Source organism: Anguilla anguilla, chromosome 18 (assembly GCF_013347855.1).
Source record: "Anguilla anguilla isolate fAngAng1 chromosome 18, fAngAng1.pri, whole genome shotgun sequence".
NCBI classification, from domain to species: domain Eukaryota; kingdom Metazoa; phylum Chordata; class Actinopteri; order Anguilliformes; family Anguillidae; genus Anguilla; species Anguilla anguilla.
This window is the reverse complement of record NC_049218.1, coordinates 27,669,351-27,693,209: the sequence shown is the minus strand read 5'-3', so window position 1 is coordinate 27,693,209 and position 23,859 is coordinate 27,669,351. Positions and strand designations below refer to the sequence as shown.

Genomic DNA, 23,859 nt, shown 5'->3' with positions numbered 1-23,859 from the left:
CTGGGACGTGCTGGAGGATGACCTTCTAGAGGTGGTGCAGGAGGTGTTTCGGCAGGGGGAGCTAGCGCCGTCAATGAAGGAGGGGGTGGTGACCCGGTTGCATAAAAAGGGAGATCCGGGGGATCTCCGCAACTGGCGTCCCATCACCCTCCTGTGTGTTGATTATAAGCTGCTGGCAAGAGCTTTGGCAGCACGGCTGGGTCTGGCCATGCCTCACCTAGTGAGGGAGGACCAGACGTGCGGAGTGGAGGGGAGGTCAACGATTTTTAATTTACAGCTGGTACGGGATGTTTTGTTTTGGGTGGGGGATCGGGGCTTGTCTCTGGTGGTGGCTAGCCTGGATATGGAGAAAGCTTTTGATAGGGTGAATCACGGGTTCTTGTTTAGTGTTTTGGCTCGGTGCGGGTTTGGTGGGGGTTTTTTAAAGTGGTTAGGGTTAATGTACAGCGGTGTGGGAAGCAGGGTGATTATAAACGAGTACTTGGGGGGTTTTTTGAGGCAGGAGGGGGGGGTCAGGCAGGGGTGCCCACTGTCACCCCTCCTGTATGCGCTATATGTGGAGCCTCTGGGGGGAGGTCCTAAAACTTATCTCAAAAATGCATTACCAGGCAGTTCAGGTCGCCAGGCACAAAGCCCATGGCTCGCTGGAGCACTGCCCGGCTAAATTCTAGGCGGGTCAAACCTGTCACTCTCCTGTTGATGTTTGGGTCAGCGGCCTTGCTTGCCCCCCCAGTAGCTGCTGGCTCAGCGGCACCCCCTACGGCTGCGCCCTTCGTCCCTTGTGCCACCTGGGGGGGCCACTAGCACCGCTGCCCCCTTCTCCGCTGTTCTGGAAGATCATCCGGACGGCGTTGTGGCGTCGGACTCCCGTAGCCATCCTCCCTCTCTCTCAGGCCGGACCTAAGTAGGTGGAAGGAAAGAAGCACAGGTACAGCGCTAAGCGGTTGCTGGTCCGTCCCAGGGGGACCAAGACTTGCAGCAATGGTAAATGGTAAATGGACTGCATTTATATAGCGCTTTTATCCAAAGTGCTTTACAATTGATGCCTCTCATTCGCCAGAGCAGTTAGGGGTTAGGTGTCTTGCTCAAGGACACTTCGACATGCCCAGGGCGGGGTTTGAACCGGCAACCCTCCGACTGCCAGACAATCGGTCTTACCTCCTGAGCTATGTCGCCAGCAATGAGGGAGCTGATCGAAAGTCAGCTCCTCAAAGTGCAGTGGGACCTCCCTTCCGGCAGTTGGCGCCAAGCTTGGATCCTGGTGGTTGGTCTGGTTGGATCCGGGCGCCGCCGCTGTCGTTGGGGGGAGGTCTTCTGGTCCCCCTATCTGCCTGCTCCTCGGCCTCGTCCTCCGGGTCCACCTGGTTGTCCTGCTGCGGCCTGGAGAGCAAGAGAGGGGAGCCAAGAAGCAAGAGCGAAGACTCGGCCAAGCTGGAATGGCCCGGAGAGCGAGCCGCTATGGGCCTTCTCTCCGGGCAGCGCTGCACTCCCCTCTGGTCTCCGGCGATGAGTGTTCTGCAGCAGTGGTGTGGTCCCCGGATGGCGGGAGTCTTCTGGCAGAGGGGCCTCCTGGCGCTGTCCTGGCTTCGGCGTTGGGGATTCAGCAGGCCGCGGTCAAGCCACTGGTACCTGCCTAGCCCCAACGCTGTCTGATGCAATGGACACAGCCGTGGTAAAAGCCACTGGTACTGCGCCACTACACCAGACGTTCCGAGAGAGAAGAAGGTGGAAGGAGAGAGAGAGAGAGAGAAAGAGAGAGGCACGTCCGCACAAATTACACCCAAAATCCACGAGCCCACTGTCCTCAACTAGATAGCCAGTAGAGGGCAGTAGACTCGTGAACAATGAAGAGAAACCCGAGCACACGTGGCCTCTCGCCGTCACCAGCCGCCGTAGGCCCTCCCGGCCCGGAGCCGCAGGCCCGGAGTTGTCCGCCGGCCGGCGCCACCGCGCGTTATCCGCGGAAGAGGGAGAGGAGACGCAATAACCACCCGACTGGCAGAGAGTGCAAGCGAGCCACGGACCGCTGCAAACCGGCTTGCTAGCTGACTTACTTAACCAACTTCACTTACCCAGCTAGCTGACAAAGAATGATAGAAAGAAAGAAAGATAGAAAGAAAGACACACGATAAAACTATTTCTTTTATTTAAAAAAAAAAAAAAACCCCCACAAGGACTCAGTTGCTTGTCTACTCCATGAAAAAGAAGAAGAAAAAAGCAGCAGCATTCGCCCTTCCTTTGCACCCAAAAATAGAGGCGCACCATTCCCGGACGTACTGCAATACCGGGTCGATGCGTGGAGCGGACGGAGCAAGCTCCTTCTCTGACTCCCAGTCTCAAAAATCCGTTTAATACGTAGTCCCCAGATAGGGGATGTATCCGATATTAAACTGATAACAGATTTTTTTTTATTTTTAGATGTTTTTATTTACATGCTTACACAAGACATGTCTCCACATCACAAACACCCGGGGCATACATGCCTTTTATTTTGCGGCACTGGCAGCCAGAACAAACCAAAAACCAAAACAAACCAAAAACCAAACGAAAACTGGCCTTCACCATAGAATTCTAACTTTACTAATCCTTTACCGTTGATCAGAGCAGGCCTAGACCCCCCTTCCACCGCTCTCTAGCAGCATGCTGTCCCCATTTCTTTACATCCCATCTGATTCTTTCCCTCAAGTCTCCCTCCACCCTTCTTACCACCCCTTCCACCCCCCAGTCCTTCCCAGCCTTCACCAGCCCCTGCCGAGCCTCCCACAACTCTCTTTTAAATAAACTGACTACCAGCCAAATCAGGTTTCTGGTCCTCCTGTCTCCCACCACCCTCCCTCTCTCTACCTCTCTCTCTATCCTGGCCCATGTGAGGTTAAAACCTCGCTCCACCTTGCCTATCGTGCCCGCCGCTCTTGCTCACACTACCCCAGCAAACGGGCACCCCCAAAAAACGTGCCTGATTGTTTCCTCTTCCGTGCACGAAGCTCTCGGGCATGCCGGAGACCTGGTCAGTCCATGCCGGTACAGTACCTCCCGTACCGGTAGCCTTTTGTGAAGGCACAACCAATTAAGGTCCCTTAGACCGTTGTCGAGGCCCTTTGGCTGTATTTCGACCCACACGTTTGGGGCGACCCCTGGCACCGCACCCTCTATCACCCTCTTCCTGGTCTCCTCAAAGAGCGCTTTCACCCCCTGCTCTGCCCTCCATGACAATGCCTCAGGGTGGGCTCTCAGCCATGTCTTTGCGTGTTTGAAGTGCCACGGCTGCTGCTCCACCCTGGGCCCTACGTTAGACCATGCCATTATCTGCCTTGCCTGGTAGGAAAAGAACAGCTTCAAAAAGTGCCATGACACGTGTGCTACTGGCCCTGCCAGCTGACTCAGTATGTGCGATGTGAACATGCAGTCTAGCTTTAATGGCACGTGTGGCACATCCCTTCCCCCTTCTCCAATGCCAGCTACCATGCGCATTCTAGCGACATACTCGTATGCACCGCCCCATACAAAATTGAACACCATCCGCGTGAGGGGCCTTCTCATCGCAGCTGGCAGCGGGTATATGTATGCCAGGTAGTTGAGGGCTGGCATCAGGTCTACCTTCACCACCAGGACCTTACCAGTGCAGGTGAGCGTCCTGCCCTTCCACAGTGCGAGCTTCTGCTTTACTTTTTTAACGCGCTCAGCCCAATTGACAGTGGCGCTGCCCACTTCCTGAAACTTTACTCCCAGGATTTTCAGGGGCCCTTCACATAAGGCTAGCCCCCCCGGTACGTCTCTCCTCTCCCTCCATCTACCAAAGTATTTAACTGCCGATTTCCTTACGTTAATCTCTGCCCCTGATCCTTCACCAAAATGCCTAAACACCTCCAGTGCTCTCACTAAACATTCATCTCTTTCTAGCAAAAGTGTCGTGTCATCTGCGTATTGCAATAATTTCACCCGTGCACCCCGCTGCCCGGAACCAAAAAACCCCTCACCCCTACGTCCGCCCTAATGGCCGCTGCCAGTGGCTCTATATACAACAAAGGTGAAAGTGGACACCCCTGTCTCACCCCCGAACTTAACTTAAACAAATCACCCAGATTCCCATTCACCGCCACCACACTCCCCACTCCCCTATACAGCGTGCGCAGCCACCCTATAAATACTTCCCCGAACCCCAGCCTCTCTAGCACTTTGAACAAAAACCCCCAGCTTACTCTATCAAAGGCCTTGGCCTGATCCAGTGCCACCACCATCAGGGGCAAGTCCCTCTCTGTTGCCCAGGCTATGGCGTCCCTGACAACCTAGTAGACCTCCCTGCCACGCCACACGTTTGGTCGGCGTTGACCACATGCGGGAGTACCACCCGCATGCGGTCCGCTAACACCTTCGCCAGCAGCTTGTACTCAACGGTGAGCATTGTGAGCGGGCGCCAGTTGGCCAGCTCACTTTGCTCGCCCTTTTTATGTATTAGGGAGATGACCCCTTTGGCCATTGTCTCCCCCAATCTACCAGTGACCAGCACATCTTGTAACACTCCCAGGACAACTGGTCCTAGTATGTGCCAAAAGGTGCAGTAAAATTCTGCTGGCAACCCATCTATTCCTGGGGCCTTTCTCTTTCCCATCCTCCTAAGTGCCCCCCTCTAGCTCACCAAAAGTGAGTGGGGCCTCCAGGCCCTCCACCAACTCTGCCGGCACCCTCTGTTTTAACATTTCTACAAACTTCCTTCCTTTCTCCTCACTTACCTGTCTTTCCTTAAACACGTCCTTAAAAAATTCAGTTGCCACCCTGGTCATCTCCCCTGGTTCCGTTGCTATTTTCCCAGCCCTGTCCCTAATTCCCGTAAAAACTTGTCTTGCCTTTCTGGCTCTTGCAGAGCTAAAAAAGCTTGCAGAGCACTTTTCGTTTTCCTCTACAAACTCATGCCTTGAACGCCTGATGTAAGCGCGCGCCCTACCTTCATAAATCTCCCTGAGCTTGCCCTTGAGCGTGTCGCAGCCCACCTGGTCTATGGCACCCCCCTGGTTGCCCACTCCATGTTCCCGCTCTAGCTGGCGCTGCAGGTCCTTCACGCCTTTCTCCGCCTCCCTCGCCCTCCTCCTGCAGTACCGCACACTGAACACACGTATTCTCACCTTTGCTGCCTCCCACCACTCCGTCAGCCCTCCATACAGCAGTTTCAGGCTTACCAGCCCCCTGAAGAATGTGTCGAAGCTGCCCCTATACTCCTCCTCCTGCAGCACGCTCACATTCAACCTCCAGTAGCCTGGTCCAAAGACGGGCGCGTTGGATTTCACCCGGAAGAGCAGCCCGTCATGGTCGGAGAAAAATGCGGGGATGACCCTCCCTGCCAGCACACACAGGGGCCTGGAAAAGAACACATAGTCCAGCCTGCGAGCGACCCCACGTGAGTTACGCTACGTGGGTCCTTCTAGACGGGGTGACACAACCTTCCCCCCGTCCACCAGGTCCAGTTTAGCCAGGAGACTTCTGAGGCTCTTGGCACTAGCATCTCCCGCTCTGCCCAATTCAACGTTAAAATCCCCCCCCACAATTAGTTGCCTGTTAGTGGCTAGATGAGGCACCATTCTCTCCACTGTGTCCTTTCTCTCTGCTGAGGTTTGTGGCCCATACACTCCCACCACCCTCAACTTCGTATTCCCCGCTGTGGCATCAACCCCCATTACCTTCCCCTGCACTACAGTAAATACCCTCTCTACCCTTACCTGCCTGTCCCCAAATAATATTCCCACCCCCGTGGAGTGAACACCCCCCACACTCCACACCGCGCCCCTCCTCCCCCACTCCCTCGTGAACACTCTTATATCCCACTCATCCCTCAAGTGTGCCTCCTGTATAAAACATATATCACATCTGACTGAGGCTATAAAATCATATACAGTCCTTCGCTTTACACAGTCTCTCAGTCCTCGCACATTCAAAGTCATGACGGAGATCTCCATCAGTAATGGTGTGTCACTGGCAAGCAGGGTTCTTCTCTTCCCCCTCCTCCACACCCATTTTTTGTTCTGGGGACATCCCCATGGCCTTCTTTAACCCCTCTACATCCCACCCCTCTATGAGTCCCGACGTCAAGCCCACCTCCATATCGAGGTCTGAGCCTGACTGCTCACCCTCCCCCCCAGCATCGCAAACCTGTTTGCCAACGCCAGTTGGCACGCTGCCTTTTGGGCCTGCGGACCTTCCTTCGCCCCCGACCTGTTCCTCTTCCTCCCAGCCGGTCGGACCCACTCCATCTCCTCGTCATCTGTGAAGGGGCTATCGCCCCACAGTGCAGGTGTTTCCAGGTCGTAAGCAGCCCGACCTCCTCTGCCATAGGAGACAGGCCCACCTCCTTACCCCCTGCTGCCTCCCGGGCAAAAATGTTGAAATATCCTCCCTGCATCGCCCCCGCCTCTCCACCTGCGGTCGTCCCGTCATCTCCTTCCATCACCTTCCCCGCCTCCACGTCTCCTGACCAGGTGGAATCTGTCACCTGGGGTGGCGTGGTCACAGGCCCGAACACCTGGAAAAACCCTGCCCTAGCCACCCACCCTGGACTCTCAACAGTGGCCTCTGCTCCTGCCTCCCGCCTCGTGTCCTCAGCCCCGACAGGGTCCGACTTCATGCCGTCGCCCGGGACTGCACCTGGTCTCCCTGCAGGGGCCTCCGCTGGGCACTCTTCCAACCCAGGGTACAGGGCCAGAACAGGAACCGCCTCAGGGCCACCCTCCAGCGCTGTGTCCCGCATCTCCGTCCCTCCAGACGCCTGACCTGTCGCCCCTGCCTCCACTCCATCGGCCTGGTTGTCAGGACTCCCCGCCCGCTCAGCCGCCCGCTCTGCCGCCTCCACCGTGACCTGCTGTAGGTCCTCAGCTGGAGCTACATCCCGCACAGGTTCCTCCTCCCTCCTCTGGGCTGGGGCATCTGTGGCAGCTGCTGCCCCGGTCGATGCCTCCTCCACCGCACTAGGGGCCGCTGCTGGCTTAGTCGGTCTTCCTGCTCTGCCCAATCCTGCAGGCCCTGCCTTCAACATCTTGGCGTATGACGTCTTCCTCTCCGGGCAGTTTCTAAAAAGGTGCTCCCCACTTCCACAAAGATTGCATGACTTTGGCGCCACGCAGTCCTTTGTCTTGTGCTCAGGAGACAAACAGTGCCTGCACCTGCTTGTTGAGCACACCTCCTTTATGTGCCCAAATGAGCCACACCTGCGGCAGTACAGAGGCTGTCCCGGGTAAACGAGATATCCCCTGCCGGGGCCAATGGCGAAGGAACCAGGAGGGTGAGAGAAACCTCCCACGCTCTGGGAATCCTGCTTGAACCGCACCATAAAGCGGCGTTTGCCGTTCCAAAAACCAAATTTGTCTTTAATTTTAGTCCCGTCCCGCACCTCAGAGCAGTATTTTCTCAAAAAACAAACCACATCTTCTTCAGGCACAAACGGGTTATACATATGCACTGTTACTGGTCTTAGTGAATTAGCGAACGGCAACTCCACCCTTATCCCTTCCATCTCAGGTGCACTTTTAATTGCCTTGTAATTAGCATGTAAATTGTAGCAGGCAGCCTCTGAATACATTACATTACATTACAGGCATTTGGCAGACGCTCTTATCCAGAGCAACGTACAACAAAGTGTATAACCATAACCAGGAACAAGTATGACGAAACCCCTAGAGAGAAGTACCGGTCCAAGTGCAGGGAACAACCGCATAGTTCAACTTGGACCCTGAAGGTTAAACTGATTAACACTAAATAACGAGAACGGCAACAACGCAGTCTATGGAAAAAATACAAGCAGTAGTTAAGACAGTTAATGCACCTAAGTCACCTACGAAACAGCTGCCTAGTTACAACCCTAAGCTTACAGTCATTTACAGGGAGGTAGGGAGGGATGGGGAGAGGTGCAGCCTGAAGAGGTGAGTCTTCGGTCATCGTTTGAAATGGGTCAGTGTCTCAGCTGTTCTGACCTCCACAGGGAGGTCATTCCACCATCGTGGGGCCAGAACAGACAGGAGACGTGTTCTGGAAGTGCAGGTGCGAAGAGGGGGAGGTGCTAGGCGTCCTGAGGTAGCAGAACGGAGGGATCTGGCTGGCATGTAGGGTTTGAATATCTTGTGGAGGTATGCTGGGGCTGATCCCTTGACTGCCTGGTATGCTAGGACCAATGTTTTAAATTTGATGCGAGCTATAACAGGCAGCCAGTGGAGGGTAGTGAGCAGGGGAGTTACGTGGGAGTGTCTGGGGAGGTTGAAGACCAGACGAGCCGCAGCATTCTGAATGAGTTGCAGGGGTCTGGTGGCAGATGTCGGTAGTCCAGCCAGAAGAGAGTTGCAGTAGTCCAGGCGGGATAGAACCATTGCTTGGACCAGGAGCTGGGTTGAGTAGGTGTTGAGAAAGGGGCGGATTCTGCGGATGTTGTACAGGAAAAATCTGCATGCCCGGCTTACTGCTGAATACAAGGTCACGTCGTAGAATCCCCTATTCCCAAAGTCTTGTAAACAAAAAACAGTGCCTGGGTCCACATGCAACAAATCTTTCAAAACTTTCGTAACAAAAAATTCCAAATTAAAGGCCTTACGTCTCTCTGATCCTTCCTCTGCTTCAAACCGTATTGTAATCCTCAGCCGCACCCGATAGGCCGGCAATCCACCCTCCTGCGTCGTCATCGCCTTCTCCAAACTTGATCTTAGCCAAAAGGCCGAGAAGCGATGGCCTGAAAATTGGCCACAGCTGGCCGCCGCCACCCAGGGGGCCGGGAATCCGATCGCGGGGTCCGGCCGGACCCAGTCCCCGCTCGCCATTGGTCCGGGGCCCCCTCGACGCTTCCCCCGGGACCTCTGGCCGTCACCTCAGCTCCACCCACAAAGCCCCACGTCCTCTGCCACGGTAGCTACCTACGTGCTGAAGGCTCTTATCGCCGTTTAATTGCACGAGCACTCGCGGAACAGCTATGTAATTGCCTAGCTAAGCAAGCAAGGAGACAGTCCACACTCTATAACACATGTACCTGACACAAACCAGGGACACGTGGCAACAAGTCATCAACAAGCTCTCTTGAGAATAGAAAAGTCCCTCTCGGGGACCGTAGAGGACGCTCTCAGCCATCAGGGAGGACCTCGCCAGCAACCTGTCAGGTACATGTATTATAGAGTATGGACTGTCTCCTTGCTTGCTTAGCTAGGCAATTACATAGCTGTTCTGCGAGTGCTCGTGCAATTAAACAGCGATTAATTGAGAGCCTTTAGCATGTAGGTAGCTACCGTGGCAGGGGACGTGGGGCTTTGTGGGTGGAGCTGAGGTGACGGCCAGAGGTCCCGGGGGAAGCGTTGAGGGGGCCCCGGACCAATGGCGAGCGGGGACTGGGTCCGGCCGGACCCCACGATCGGATTCCCAGCCCCCTAGGCGGCGGCGGCCAGCTGTGGCCAATTTTCAGGCTATCGCTTCTCGACCTTTTGGCTAAGATCAAGTGTAGTATCTGTTCTTATCGAGAAGACTTCACTTTAGAAAGCGATCGACGCGGAGGAGAAGGAGACAGGAGACCATGGCGGATCCTGGGCCAGAATTTGGGAGCAGCGGAGTGCGCAGGAAGAACACGCTTCGGCTGGTGGTAAGCGCGCAGAGGAGAGAGATGGTGGACTTGCGGTACGTGATTTTAAAAATCTTTGGTGAGCTATTTATGTTCCTGCTAGCCGAATGGTTTGTGTTCAGGACTTTCAGGCAAGGGGACTCTTTGACGTTACTTTGGATTCTGAAAATTTGTGTTTGGAGGTATTTGAGCAGTTCAAAGAAAAGAGATCTTGTGAAGTTTTGCGGGGAATATCTGTTGAACCATTGTTTTCTAACGATGTAAAATCTGTTAATGTGCTCATGTACAACCCCTTTGTACCGGCGAGGGACGTGGAGTTGTTTTTAAGCAGGTACTGTGTTGTGTTAAAGCCAGAAGTAAAGCTGCGTAATAGCTTTGGCGTGTGGTCGGGGAAGCGGCAGTATTTGGTACGGTTGCAAAGAGATAGTAGGGAGGGTTGAGGGTTGAGATAGATAGGCTGTTTTCACCATCGGCTCCGACCGAGGCTTTTTGTCTTACGTGGGGTTGCCCACATATTGTAGGCGATGCCTAAAATACAGGCACATGGCGAAAGACTGTGCAGAGCCCTTTGTTTGCTCCTCATGCGAGGAAGAGGGCCATGTGGCGAGGGACTGCCCAAAAGGAAGGAAGTGCCACCTGTGCGGGAGCGAGGAACACGTGGTCTGGAATTGCCCGGCCCGGAGGCGGACCTACGCCGAGGCGGCGAGGGGAGAAGAGGCGCCCTCTGGTGGGGAGGAGGGGGAGAAGCGGCAAGCGCCTGGAAAGTCAGGCATGGAGCCAGGCCGGGAAGAGGTTTCTCCTTCGGCTGCAATGCCCCCTGCAGCAGAGGAGGAAGAGCAGGCGGCAGAGGGAGCACAGAATGCAAGGGGAACCTGCGCGACTCCAGTGGAGAAGATGGCCTCAGGGAAGGCGGAGGAGTCACTCTCAACCCCTGGGGTGGAGAAAGAGACGGAGCGGAGTTCTCTCGCTTCGTCAGGGGTGGTCCCACACACGCAAGATGCGGAAGGTGCGGGCGGAGAGGGGATGGTGGTGACAAGGGCGGCCCCTACTGGAGGGGTAGAAGAAGCAGGGTCCAAGATGACCAGAGCCAGGGAGGGGACCTCGGGAAACGAGGAGAAGATACCCGAAGAGGGAATCAAGTGGGGCCTGCGCACGGACTGGGCGGAGGCAGTGGAGGAGAGACACCCGCTAGATGCAGTGATAGGGGAAAGCGGGGAAGGAAGGATGACGAAACGGAGAGTGAGGCTCGGGGTGATAGCCACGGACTTTGCATCTGAGTCGGAGGGCTCCATGGAGCTTACCAGTGGGGAGAGTTTGGAGTGGGACCCACCCTCTCCCATCTCCATCACTGCATACAACGCGGGGCCGTTGTCACCAGGGTCGGCGAATGATTTGCCCTATTTGTTTTTGGATGAGGATGGGCGGGGGGTACCGTGAAGCGTGGTCTGTGGGGTTGGCGCTTTGTGGTTTTGGTATCGAGCTTCATGGGGAAAAAAAAAAATGGAGCCATTACGTATATTGACCTGCAATGTGCGGGGGTTGGGGAATAGTGTGAAAAGGGGGGGGTTTCGATTTCTGGTAATGCAGCGGTTTTCTTTATGTTTCCTGCAGGAGGTTCACCTGAGATCCCAGGAGGACTGTGTTTTGTCTACGGGGGAGTGGGGGAAAGGGCGTTCGTTTTGGAGCGTAGGAGGGGCCCATTCTACGGGAGTAGGAATTTTGTTGGGAACGAGGGATTTTGTTGTTTCGGATAGTTTTTCTTTTGTGCAGGGCAGGGTTTTGGTTGTGGATGGGGAGTGGGGGGGGGGGGGGTGAAACTGAGGAGTGTAAACGTGTGCGCTCCCACAGGGCCAACTAGGAGGAAGGAGTTTTTTTTGGAGTTGGAGACTATATGCGTGACAAATAGAGTTTTAGTGCTAGGGGGGGATTTTAATATTTCTTTTGAAGCGCCAGATTTTACGTTATCTAAGAAATTTAATAAGCCAATTTTCTTTGACGGACGCATTTCGGCTGTGTTGCCCAGGGGACCCGGGGTTGACTTGGGGAAACAGCAGGGGGGCGAAAAGCCGGATAGATTTTGTTTTTGTTCCGGGGGGGAAGCGGGTGCCACTCTTTTTTTCGGACCATAGTGGGGTGGTAGTGGAGTTGGAGTGGGACGGGACAGTGTTTGGGAGGGGGTGGTGGAAGCTAAATACTAGTATTCTGGAGGAGGAAGGTTTTAGGAGGGTTTTTAATTTTTGGGGTGGCTGAAACTAAAGCCTTTCTTCCCTACAGTAGTAGAATGGTGGGAGGAAGTGAAGAGGAGAACAAGGAGAGTAGCACAGGGCTACTGCAGGGCTAGGAGGCGGAGGGAGAGGTGGCACTTTTGGAGGTTACAGAGGGAGCTAGAAAAGATGTATATAGCATGGAACAGGGGAGGAGAGTTTGCTTTACGAGAAAAGGGCGGGGTTGAAGGCCAAGATGAGGGCCTTCTTTGAGGAGGAAGCGCGAACCTTGGCGTTCAAGTGTCAGGGGGAGCAAAGGGAGAAGGAGGAGAAGTGCTCCGCCTATTTTTTCCAAAAGGTGAGGGCAGCCAGGGTGAAGAGGGTGATGGAGGGGTTGAGGGACGTAGATGGGAGGGTGTATCCTTAACAGGGTTTAGTAGATGGTTAAGGATAACATACACAGGGGTAGGGAGCAGGGTGGTGGTTAATGGGCATTTGGGGGAGGTAGTGAGGCAGAGGGGAGGGGTAAGGCAGGGGTGCCCGCTTTCCCCACTTCTGTACGTGCTTTATATTGAGCCTCTGGCGGAAGCGATAAGGAGGTGTGGGGGGATCAGGGGGGTTCCCATCCTGGGTGGGGGAGGGGCAGAGGTGCAAGTCACCCAATATGCAGATGACATGACTTTGTTCATAGATGCTGAGGGTGGGGTTAGGGAGGCTCTCCACATTGTGGAGGATTTTGCAAAAGGATCGGGGGCGTTGCTGAATATCGACAAGTCACAGGTGAAGTATTTTGGGGTTTTTCAGGATAGGAAGGAGGGTGTGGGGGGGAAGAAGGTGTGTGATGGACCGCTCAGTGTGTTAGGGGTAGAGTTTGGGGGACATCCAATAGAGGACGCGAGGAGGAACTGGGAGAGCCGTTTGGCTGGGGGGTATAGGAAGTTGGGGCTGTGGACGAAGAGGCGCCTGTCTGTCAGCGGGAAGATTCTGGCACATGTGCTGCCCTCGCTGGTGTATCTGGCGAGGGTGTACGTCATGCCTCTGCGCTTGCGGCGGGCCCTCGTCAGAGCAGTTTTTCGGTTCATTTGGGGGGGATATGAGTACATACCGAGGGTGGTAATGTATCAGAAGGTGGAGGAGGGGGGAGGGACGTGCCATTTCTCCCGTTGAAGTTTGATGTTTTATTTTTCAGCAATTTGGTGGTGGCACTGACAGGTCCGAGGACGCACAAATTTAAATTGTTTGTTTATTTTTGGGTTTCGGGGTGTTTTAGGACTTTGGTAGCGTGGGACAACAAGGTCCCAAGGGCGGAGAGGGCCCCCGCACATCTCTTGTGGGTGGTGCGGTGGGCAAAAAGAAACAAAGAGTGTGAAGATAGGGGGCTGGTGGGGGACCATCGGAGCCTCTACAGGGAGCTGGTAGAGAAACTGAGGCCAGAGGGAGGTCTGGGGGTGGGGGTGGGAAGGGGAGTATGGGCAAAAGTTCAGGCAAAGGGGCTGGATAATCGGTTAAAATACCTAAACTGGTTGGTGGCGTATGGGAGGTTGCCGGTCAGAGAGGTGCTGTACCGGCACAAATTAACAAGAAATAGGTTTTGTGCAAGGGTGGGCTGCAAAGGGGAGGAAACAGTGCAGCATGTGTTTTGGGAGTGTGGCTTTGCCCAAGGGCTATGAAAATTGGTGAGGGGTAGATATGGGGTACTGGAGGGCTTGGGGAGGAAGGGGTGTTATGGGGGTATGGTTTGGAGAAGAAGAGGGGAAGGGGAAGGTTCCTGGCTCTTCTACTGATGAGTCTGGTAAAATTTAAGTTGTGGGTGGCAAGAGGGGAGAGGGGGGAAGTAAAACCGGGAAGGACAGTGAGGGGGGTGTTTGAGATGGTTGGGGCAGACGTGGAGAAGAGGTTCCAGTGGGATGTATTGAGATGGGGCTTCCATGCTGCGCTAGAGAAATGGAAGATTTTATTGTGATGTGTTTGGCTCGTGGGGTAAAAGAGACTGTGGGACATCGGGACTGTAGGGTTGGGGTGGAGAGGGGAAAATTGTGATGCAGGTCTAGTGGTGACATGCAGAAGAACGTGCCTGTAAATAGAAATGTATATAATGTTTGGGTTGGATTTGTTGCACAATGAGGAGGCACGGTACCTCCTTCTGCTCGTGAAGTGGGCTGAGGGACAGATGGAAGTCTGGTGGTCTCAGCATTGCTGATCGTGCTGTAAAGTCAGAGGAAGGCGATACGGTCTGAGTGTTATTAAAAAAAAAAAAAAAATTTAAAAAAAAATGTTCTTATCAGTTTAATATCTGATACGTCCCCTATCTGGGGACTACATATTAAACTGATTTTTGAGACTGGGAGTCGGAGAAGGAGCTTGCTCCGTCCGCTCCACGCATCGACCCGGTATTGCAGTACGTCCGGGAACGGTGCGCCTCTATTTTTGGGTGCAAAGGAAAGGTGAATGCTGCTGCTGCTTCTGCTTCTTTTTCTTCTTCTTTTTCTTCATGGAGTAGACAAGCAACTGAGTCCTTGTGGGGGTTTATTATTTTTTTTTAAAATAAAAAATAGTTTTATCGTGTGTCTTTCTTTCGTTCTTTTTATCTTTCTATCATTCTTCGTCAGCTAGCTGGGTAAGTGAAGTTAGTTAAGTAAGTCAGCTAGCAAGCCGGTTTGCAGCGGTCCGTGGCTCGCTTGCGCCCTCTGCCAGTCGGGCGGTTATTGCGTCTCCTCTCCCTCTTCCGCAGAAAACGCAGGGGGGCGCCTGCGGCTCCGGGCCGGGAGGGCCTGCGGCGGCTGGTGACGGCGAGAGGCCACGTGTGCTCGGGTTTCTCTTCATCACGCACAAATCTTTCGCCTTTTACTAAAGATTTCCATGGAGAGGAACACTCCTGAGTTTGTGCTATTTTTGGATGCTCCATCCGCCGGACGGGGCGACTTTTCTGTTCTTAAGAGAGCTTGTTGATGACTTGTTGCCACGTGTCCCTGGTTTGTGACTTGTCAGGTACATGTGTTATAGAGTATGGACTGCCTCCTTGCTTGCTTAGCTAGGTAATTACATAGCTGTTCTGCGAGTGCTTGTGCAATTAAACAGCGATAAGAGCCTTTAGCATGTATGTAGCTACCGTGGCAGGGGACGTGGGGCTTTGTGGGTGGGTGGGTGGGGCTGAGGTGACGGCCAGAGGTCCCGGGGGAAGCGTTGAGGGGGCCCCGGACCAATGGCGAGCGGGGACTAGGTCCGGCCGGACCCCACGATCGGATTCCCGGCCCCCTGGGTGGCGGCGGCCAGCTGTGGCCAATTTTCAGGCCATTGCTTCTCGGCCTTTTGGCTAAGATCAAGAGGATTTACAGCGATGACGACGGAAGACAGAGGAGTGCCGGTCCACAGGATGCGGCTTCAGAATACTGTGCGTTTGGAGATGGCGAGTAATGCCCAAAGAAGAAAAGATTTCAACATTGATTTTTGCGTCAAAGAGTTGTTACAAGGAGTCTTTTCCATTGACCCGGAGAGTGTGTATTGTCTGCAAGATTTTTCAAATAGAGGTTTCTTTGACCTCACTTTTTTTTCGGAAGTTGCATGCTTCAAGTTTCACCGGGCCTACATGGAGAAAAAGGAGGAAGCCATTTTGGAGGGGATCGCGGTGCATCTGCTATACACCAAGCCGCTACACGTCCATTGACCATTCACCTCTACAACCCTTTTGTAAAGGAGGAGGACATTTTGGGATTCCTGGCAAGGTACTGCAGCGACATCAGAGAGGGCCACAAGGTAAGAGACAAATACGGGTTCTGGAATGGGAAAAGACAGTACAATGTGCGCCTTAAACCTGACACTAAGGGGGTGGGAGGTTTAACCCACCCGCCGGGGTCGTTTGCAATTGGGCCAAACCGAGGCTACTTATGGTACCCCGGACAGCCGGTGTACTGCAGGAAGTGCGGGGGGTTTGGACATGTGAAGCAGGACTGCATTGAAAAGAAGTGTAGGCACTGTTTGGCGGAGGACCATGAGGCGAAGGACTGCACGGCCCCAAAGGCCTGCAACTTGTGTGGAAGTGGGGAGCACATGTACAGGAACTTCCCAGAAAGGAGAGTCTCTTATGCCGCCATGCTTAGGGCGGGGTCTTCGGCCTCAGGCGGGACTGGAAGTACTGGCAGGCCAGCTGCGCCCCCTGGTGCAATGGAGGTGGTACCGTCAGTGGAGGTGACTGGTCCGGGTGCTTCAGCGCTGGAGACGGAGGTGGTCCCTGCGCAGGCAGCAGCCTTAGCTGTGACGATGGCTACTGGCTCGGTAGAGGTGGGGAAGGTAGCGGTACCTGAGGTGCGGGAAGCAGCTGCAGAGGAGGCGACAGGCCTGGTCCAAACGCCTGCTCCAGAGGTGGTCCTAGTGGAGGCGCCGGTGGAGAGGTTGGGCCCAGAGCTGGGGAGGATGCATGTGATGGATCCAGTGGAGGCCCCGGGGGAGGTCACCGGAGCAGGGCTGGTTGCAGTGGTGACTGGCGGGTCTGGGGGATTCTACAAGGTCTTTGGAGCTGTGGGTGCGAAGCCCTTGCTAAGGGGGGCTTCCACAAAAATAACCTCGGAGAAGAGGGAGCAGGGAGAAGCGCAGAAGGCTGTCAGCGGAGGGGACGGTGTGGAGAGCGGGTCACCTGACCTGTTCTCACAAGAGCAAGCAGGCACCCTGGTGGAGGGCCTTTCTGCCACTGCAGAGGCAGTGGGACTGCTGACCACAGCAGACCTGGAGACCCCCGCGCTGTGGGGGGACAGCCCGTACAGCGAAGGGGAAGAAATGGCGGACTGGGCCAGAGCGGCAGGAAGGAAGAGGAACAGGTCAGGAGAGAAGGGCGGGCCACAGGAGGCTGCATGCCAGGTCATGCTGGCCAACAGGTATGCGGTGTTGGGCGACTTGGAGATGGAGGCCGGGTCACCATCCGGGCTTATTGAGGGGTGGTATGTAGAAGGCCTGGCAAAGGCCATGGGAATGCCCTCAGGCCAAAGGGGTGGAGAGGGTGAGGGGGACATGGATGGACAATAAGAAAGTATTGTGGTTAGTATTTTATTTTATTTTTTTTCATGGAACTGTCAGTAATGACTTTAAATGTGCAGGGCCTGAGAGACTATGCCAAAAGGGTTTCAGTTTTTGATTTTATAGCCTCTGTAAAGTGCACAATTTGTTTTATCCAGTGTGTGCGGACTGGGAAAGTCATACCTGTGTTCTTTTCAGATCATGATGGGGTGATATTCAGCGTGGTGTCTGATGCACCTGTGTTTGGGCCTGGGTACTTGAGGCTGTTTCCTGTTTGAACTTCGATGTGTGTTTGCTACAAGAGGTGCACTTGAGGGATGGGGATGATGTTAGGAGGTTTTCTAAGGAGTGGGCGAGAGGGGAATCTAGGTGGGGGATTGGGGGAGTGCACTCAACTGGTGTGGGGATTTTGTTTGGGAGGAGGGACTTTAAAATAGTAAATTGTTTTTCTGTTGTGCAGGGGAGGGTGTTATTAGTTGATTTTGTTTGGAGGGGATTTAGTTTTAGGGTAGTGAATGTGTATGCTCCTGCAGACCAGGTGGGCAGGAGAGAGTTATTTTTGAGTTTGGTGGTTTTGTGTTCAACAAGGTTTTTGGTTTTGGGAGGGGACTTTAATGTGTGTTTGGACAAAGGGAGGGATATGAGTTTAAAGGGTCTGGTGGCGGTGATCAATGGTTTTAGTTTGGTGGATTCTTATCGGGTGGTCAAGAAAAATGATGCAGGTTTCACATGGGGGAACACTAGGGGGAGCCAGAGCCGGATTGATTATATTTTTGTACCAAAGGGACAGGGAATCAGGCACGCAGGGGTCGCACCAGTTTGGTTTTCGGATCATTTACTTTTGTCGGTGGGTGTTATTGTTTCAGTCATGACTTTTGGTAGGGGGTATTGGAAGCTGAACGTTGATTTGATTAGAGAGGGGGAATTTAGAGCACAATTTGTTGAAGTTTATAAGGGGTGGGTTAATTTGAGGTCTTTTTTCAGTTCTTGGGCAGAGTGGTGGGAGTTAAAGCACGAGTGGGAATATTTGCACGAAAATATGTGAAGTGGAAAAATAATAGGAAATTAGGGGAGTTTCGTGCAGTAAGGAGGAGACTGCAATGTCTGTATGAGGAGTGGAATAAGGGAGGGGAGTTGGACACTGAGGAGGTGGACAAATTAAAACAGTGGCAGAGGAGGTGGTGCGAGGAAAGGGCAGGGGTGTTTAGATTTAAAGCACAAAAGGAGGTTTTTGAGAAGGACGAAAAGTGTAGTGTGTTCTTTCAGTCTGTGAAAGCTGCAGGTGAGAGGGCAGTGATTCATGAACTGAGGGGACAGGATGGGAAGGTGCATAAGGGGGTGAAGGGCATGCTCGGCGTGGCTACGGCCTTTTATAGGCAAATGTTTGGAGAGCAGGAAGTGGACAGGCAGAGGGTGGAACATTATTTAGGGTTCCTGGAGGCAAGGGTGCCAGAGGAGGTAAGGGAGGCGCTGGAGCTCCCTTTCACAATGGAGGCATTAGAAGAAGCACTCAAAGGGATGAAAAGAGGGAAGGTTCCAGGGAGGGATGGGATCCCAATGGGGGTTTTATTTGGAATTCTGGGAGGTTTTAGGAAAAGATTTACTGAAGGTGGTGAACCACATTTTTGTCTCGGGGGTGTTAAGTCCCTCCATGAGAGAGGGAGTGGTCTTGCTTTTATTTAAGAAGGGGGACCCAGAGCTACTGGGGAACTGGTGACCCTTGACTTTGTTAGGGGTTGATTACAAGTTAATTGCCAGAGTACTTGCGGCAAGGCTGGGCAAGGCCATGCCGCACGTAGTACATAGTGACAAGACGTGTGGGGTTGAGGGTAGGTCAGTTTTGTTTAACTTACAACTGATTAGGGATACGCTGAGTTGGGTGGAGGATAGAGGCCTTCCCTGATTCTGGTGAGTCTGGACCAGGAGAAGGCCTTTGATAGGGTGAGTCACTATTTTTTATTTCAAGTTTTACAGCATTTGGGTTTTGGTGTCAACTTCAGAAGGTGGTTGAACATTCTATATTCTGGGGTTGGCAGCAGAATAAAAGTGAATGGGCACGTTGAGGATTTAGTGTCACAGACGAGGGGGGTGCGGCAGGGATGTCCCCTGTCCCCCCTCCTCTATGTATTATATTTGGAGCCTTTGGCTGCTGCAATCCGGGCTAACAGAAGGGTGGAGGGATTGTGGTTGCCGGGGGGGGTGGAGAGGTCGTAAAGACGGCAGTGTATGCGGGCGACATGACGTTGTTCCTTACAAGTGACAGAAGCGTAGAGGCAGCATTAGAGGAGGTGAGGAATTTTGGCAGAGCATCAGGGTCAGCAGTAAATATAGACAAGAGCAGGATGAAGTGTTTTGGGTCCTGGGCAGGAAGGAGGGAAAGGATTGGTGGAATGGAGGTGTGTGAAGGCTCGATAAGGATACTAGGGGTGGACTTCCAGAGCAGGGACAGTAGTGTTATCAACTGGGAGAGGAGAATAGCGGTCGCAAAGCGTAAGCTGGGACAGTGGCAGCAGAGGCCACTTTCCTTAAGTGGTAAAGTTATAGTACTGAAGGCAGATATTCTGCCATCATTGATTTATATAAGTTATGTTTTTCCGTTGCCAGCGCGGCTGCGCAAAGGATTGACAAGGGTTTTTTGGTTTATGTGGGGGTCGTATGAATACGTGCAGAGAGCACGTATGTACCAGCCTGTTGGGGAGGGAGGGCGTGATGTGCCATGTTTTGGATTGAAATTTGACGTGTTTTTTTGTAATTTGTGTGTGGCGCTCACGGGCCCTACAGTGCATAAATTTCAGTTGTTTGTTTCTTTTTGGTTTATTGCCAGCATGAGGAATGTGGGCACATGGCGGAATGCGGTACCTAAGGCAGAAACTGTGCCCAGGCATTATAGGCATGCGCATATGTGGTCACGGAGGTATAAGGAGTGCCAGGACCCGGCATTGGCTATCGCGCACAGGAAATTGTACGCGGAGCTGAGGGCAAAGTTGAAGCCAGGATTGGTCAGTGGGGTGTCTAAAGAGGTGTGGGATCGGGTGCAGGCCAAAGCGTTGGGGAATAGGCTGAGGGACCTGAATTGGCTAGTAGCGCTCAACAGGCTGCCGGTTCGGGACACACTGTATCGGCATGGTATTTCGAAAAATCAATTCTGCCCCAGAAATAATTGTTTTGGGGTAGAAACGGTGGACCATGCGCTATGGGGCTGCGGTTTTGCGAAGGAGGTGTGGGGGGAAGTTAAACGGTATTTCCCACCTCTGCAGGGCCTGACGCTGTGGGGAGTGCTCTTTGGGGAGGGTCTGAAAGGGGAAAGGGGAAGGGAGGTATTCTTGGCACAGTTGGTAGTCTCACTGGTCAAAAAGGCCTTGTGGGACGCACGCTGCATGGCAGTGAGATGCAATGTGGAGGGGAAGGCGAAGGGAGTAGGTGGGTGGGTTAGAAGAGAGTTGGGGTGGAGGTTCCGGGTGGACATGGAGAGATGGGGTTTCAATGCCGCAAAGGAAAAGTGGAAGGGGTTTTGGGAGGGGTTGGAGTAGGTGTTATTTTGTTTTGTTGTATAGAGTGTATGGTTATTTTAGTTTTGTATAGGTAGGTATTGGGGACTAAGTTGAATGGGTTTAAGGGGACTTTGTTACATGTGTATAAGGGATTTTGTTGGGTAGGTTCTGATTGTATGGTTCCTGAGCACGAGACAAAGGACTGCGTGGTCCCTACAGCTGGAGGCGGAGGGGCGTCGGGGGCTGGGCCTAGCGGTGTGGGGGGTTTTGGCAGGGGATTGGGGATGGTTGTTTGGGCCCGGAGCACCCGTAGCCACTGGTTTGGGGGCTTGTCTAAAGCGGCGGACAGTTGTGGGGGAGGTGTCTTCCCCAGCTCTCTTTTCCCCTGGAGGGGAGTTTGTGCAGGAGGGGGACTCGATCCCGACGAGGGAGGGAGTGGCGCTGCTGACCTCGGCAGACCTGCAAACACCAGCATTGTGGGGAGACAGCCCCTTTCTGGGGGAAGGATCGGTGGCAGGCTGGACGGAGGTTCCAACAAGGAAGAGGTCTCTGACGGGAGACCGGACCCCCCCAAAGGGATTAAAGGTACTGCTGCAGGTGGAACTGTCCAAATGTGGTGCTGGAAGGGTCTGTTGTGGGAGAAGGCAGGGAGGGGGAGATAGATATGGAGGTGAGGTCCCCCTCAGCCCTTCTGGAAGGATGGGATGTGGAGGGGTTGGTGGAGGCAATGGGGATGTCTGAGGAGGTGGGGGAGGATGGAAAGGCATAGGGGTGATGTGTGTGCGCTGTATTTTAATCTTTGACACAATGAATTTAACACTCGTCACAGTGAATGTGCGGGGGATGAGGGACCCGACCAAGAGGGCGGCGGTGTTCGCATCCTTGCGGGCAATGCGGGGGGACATCTTCCTCCTACAGGAGGTACACTTGAAGGATGAGGGAGATGTGGTCGGGTTTTCTCGGGAATGGGGGTGCGGACCATCGCGTTAGTCTGTGGGGAATGTCCACGCAGATAGTGTGGGGGTTTTATTTAGGGGCCACTTCTTCGTGATGGAAGAGGTGGGGGTGGTAGTGGCTGGGAGGGTGGTTTTTGTTGATTTTAGGTATGGGGCAGAGAAGTTTAGAGTAATAAATGTATACGCACCGGCACAAGGGGGGAGTAGGCTTGAGGTGCTCGCAGATCTAGAGGGGTGTCTGACAACATCCAGGGCGGTGATTCTCGGAGGAGATTTTAATGTGTCATTAGATAGGTTAGGTGCAGGCATTGACGCAGGGAGAAACTCGGGGGAGGGGGACTTCTCTGCTAAGGCGCTGGCTAGGCTGCTCAGCAAGTACTCCTTGGTGGATGGGTATCGGGCGGCGCATCCAGGAGGGGCGGGATACACATGGAGGAACTCGCGTGGAGTAGCCAGACGTTTAGATTACCTTTTTGTAGGGAAGGAGCAGAAGGTCCTGGGTTGCGCGTTAATACCTGTCTGGTGTTCAGACCATGACGCACTAGAGGTCTCCCTGAGGGGAAATGGTCCAGAGTGGGGCCCTGGTTTTTGGCACTTCAACATTAGATGCTTGAAGGCAGAGGGTTTTAAGGCAGCGTTCAACAATTTTTATCGGACTGTCCGGACTCTGAAACCGCTGTACCCGTTAGTAGTTGAGTGGTGGGAAGACTCCAAGGGGCGTTTCCGAGAGTTCTGCAGGAGGTACAGCAGCGCTGTGCAGAAAAAGGAAAGGGGGGAGCTCAGGAAATGGACTTCTTGTTTAGAATATCTGCACGGGCAGCTGAACAAGGGAGCAGCAGTGGAGTGGGCAGTGTACGAAGGGGTGAAGAGGAGGATTTTGGATGGGAGAGCTCGCTCCCTAGCGTTTCAGGCAAGAGTGCGGGAGCTGGAGGAGGGGGAGAGGCCTTCGGCCTATTTTGTGCAGGCTGTAAAGGCCAAGCGGAACGCTGCTGTGATGGTGGGTTTGGAGTCAGAGCAGGGGGTAGTGACGGAGACCGAGAAAATGTTGGACGTCGCCGAAACATACTACGCCAACCTCTTTAGCCGGCGGGAGTGTAATCTGGCAGTGCAAGAGGCACTACTGAGTTGTGTGGGGGCTAGTTTAGGGGAGGAGGAGGCGCTGGCCTTGGAGACGCCGTTGTCTTTGGAGGAGGTGACAGCGGCGCTGCACACAATGAAGGACGGGAAGTCGCCAGGGCATGACGGGTTTCCGAAGGAGTTTTACACTGCCTTTTGGGGACTGATTGGGCCCGACCTCTTGGAAGTGTACAGGATTCTGTTGGAGGAGGGGATCCTGGCAGATTCAATGATGAAGGGGGTTGCAACGCTGGTGTTCAAGGCAGGGTGCAGAAGGAATTTGGGGAACTGGCGTCCTTTAACGTTGCTGACAGTGGATTACAAGCTACTGGCAAAAGCAGCAACAGTGAGGCTAAAGCAGGTGATGGGCAGCCTGGTGAATCAAGATCAAACGTGTGGGGTGCCAGGCCGGTCTGTTGCGTGGAACTTGATCTTGACAAGAGATGTTCTCGACTGGGCGGAGGATAGGAAAGTTCCTTTAGCCTTGGTGAGCCTAGATCAGGAAAAAGCATTTGATCGGGTCCAGCACCAATTCCTCTTTAGGGTGTTGGAGAGGATGGGGTTTGGGCCAGGCTTTAGGAGCTGGGTGCGTATGCTGTACAACCAGGTGTACAGCTGCATCAGGGTGAACGGGCATCTGAGTGAGGCAGTGCAGCAGGCGGGTGGGGTGAGGCAGGGGTGCCCACTCTCCCCCCTGCTGTACGTGCTGACTATAGCTATGATGTGTTTATTCTGCAATGTATTTATTTATTCTTCTGTACAGCACTTTGGTCAGCCATGGCTGTTTTAAAGTGCTTAACAAATAAAATTGGATTGGATTGGATTGGATGGAACCCTTTGCAGAGCTGGTGAGGCAGGACCCGGAAATAGATGGGTTTGCGATTCCGGGGGCAGCAGGGAACAGGTTGAGGATTCAGCAATATGCTGATGACACAACCTGTTTCGTGTCATCAGTGAAGGCCCTAAAGAGGGTCAGAGCATTAACCGAGAAGTTTGCTGAGGGCACAGGTTCAAAAGTAAACGTGCAAAAATCAGCGGTTTTGTTCTGCGGGAGATGGGTGGAGGACACCAGTGATTGCGGGGGTTTCCGACGGTGTGAGGAAGGCTTGAAAATCCTCGGCGTCTGGTTCTACCAAAAGGATAGCGCCGCACACAATTGGAGGTCCAGGCTGGGAGTGATATGTGCGTGCTTGGGGCTCTGGGCACAGCGCAGGCTCTCAATCACTGGGCGGGTGGTGGTGCTGAAGGCAGTGGTGCTACCAATGCTATTGCACCTGGCATACATATTTCCCATCCCAGGCCGGGTGAAGCTGGCCCTGAACAGAGCAGTTTTTCAGTTTCTGTGGAGTGGGAAATATGAATACGTTAGCCGAGAGGTGATGTACTTGCCAGTAGACAAGGGTGGGCGGGGGGTGCCCAGGCTCCCCTTAAAACTAGAGGGGATCTACACTAGTTTTGTGTGTAGCGTGGTTTTAAAGAGAGCAGTGCACACATGTTTTTATTTGGCGAGA

General features: G+C 53.7%; 2 non-coding genes and 3 pseudogenes across 2 annotated transcripts; 4 read left to right on the top strand and 1 right to left on the bottom strand.

The window, feature by feature from the left end:
• Nucleotides 1-2,251: 2,251 nt before the first annotated feature.
• LOC118218546 lies at nucleotides 2,252-2,449 on the bottom strand. Its single transcript, XR_004763440.1, has one exon. It is a non-coding gene; the product is annotated as a U2 spliceosomal RNA (small nuclear RNA).
• Nucleotides 2,450-9,424: 6,975 nt separating this feature from the next.
• On the top strand, nucleotides 9,425-9,531 carry LOC118218557 (annotated as a pseudogene).
• A 4,363-nt stretch (nucleotides 9,532-13,894) lies between these two features.
• On the top strand, nucleotides 13,895-14,018 carry LOC118218558 (annotated as a pseudogene).
• Nucleotides 14,019-14,036: 18 nt separating this feature from the next.
• LOC118218537 lies at nucleotides 14,037-14,202 on the top strand (annotated as a pseudogene).
• A 379-nt stretch (nucleotides 14,203-14,581) lies between these two features.
• LOC118218613 lies at nucleotides 14,582-14,698 on the top strand. The gene has a single exon (XR_004763493.1). It is a non-coding gene; the product is annotated as a U5 spliceosomal RNA (small nuclear RNA).
• Nucleotides 14,699-23,859: the final 9,161 nt, after the last annotated feature.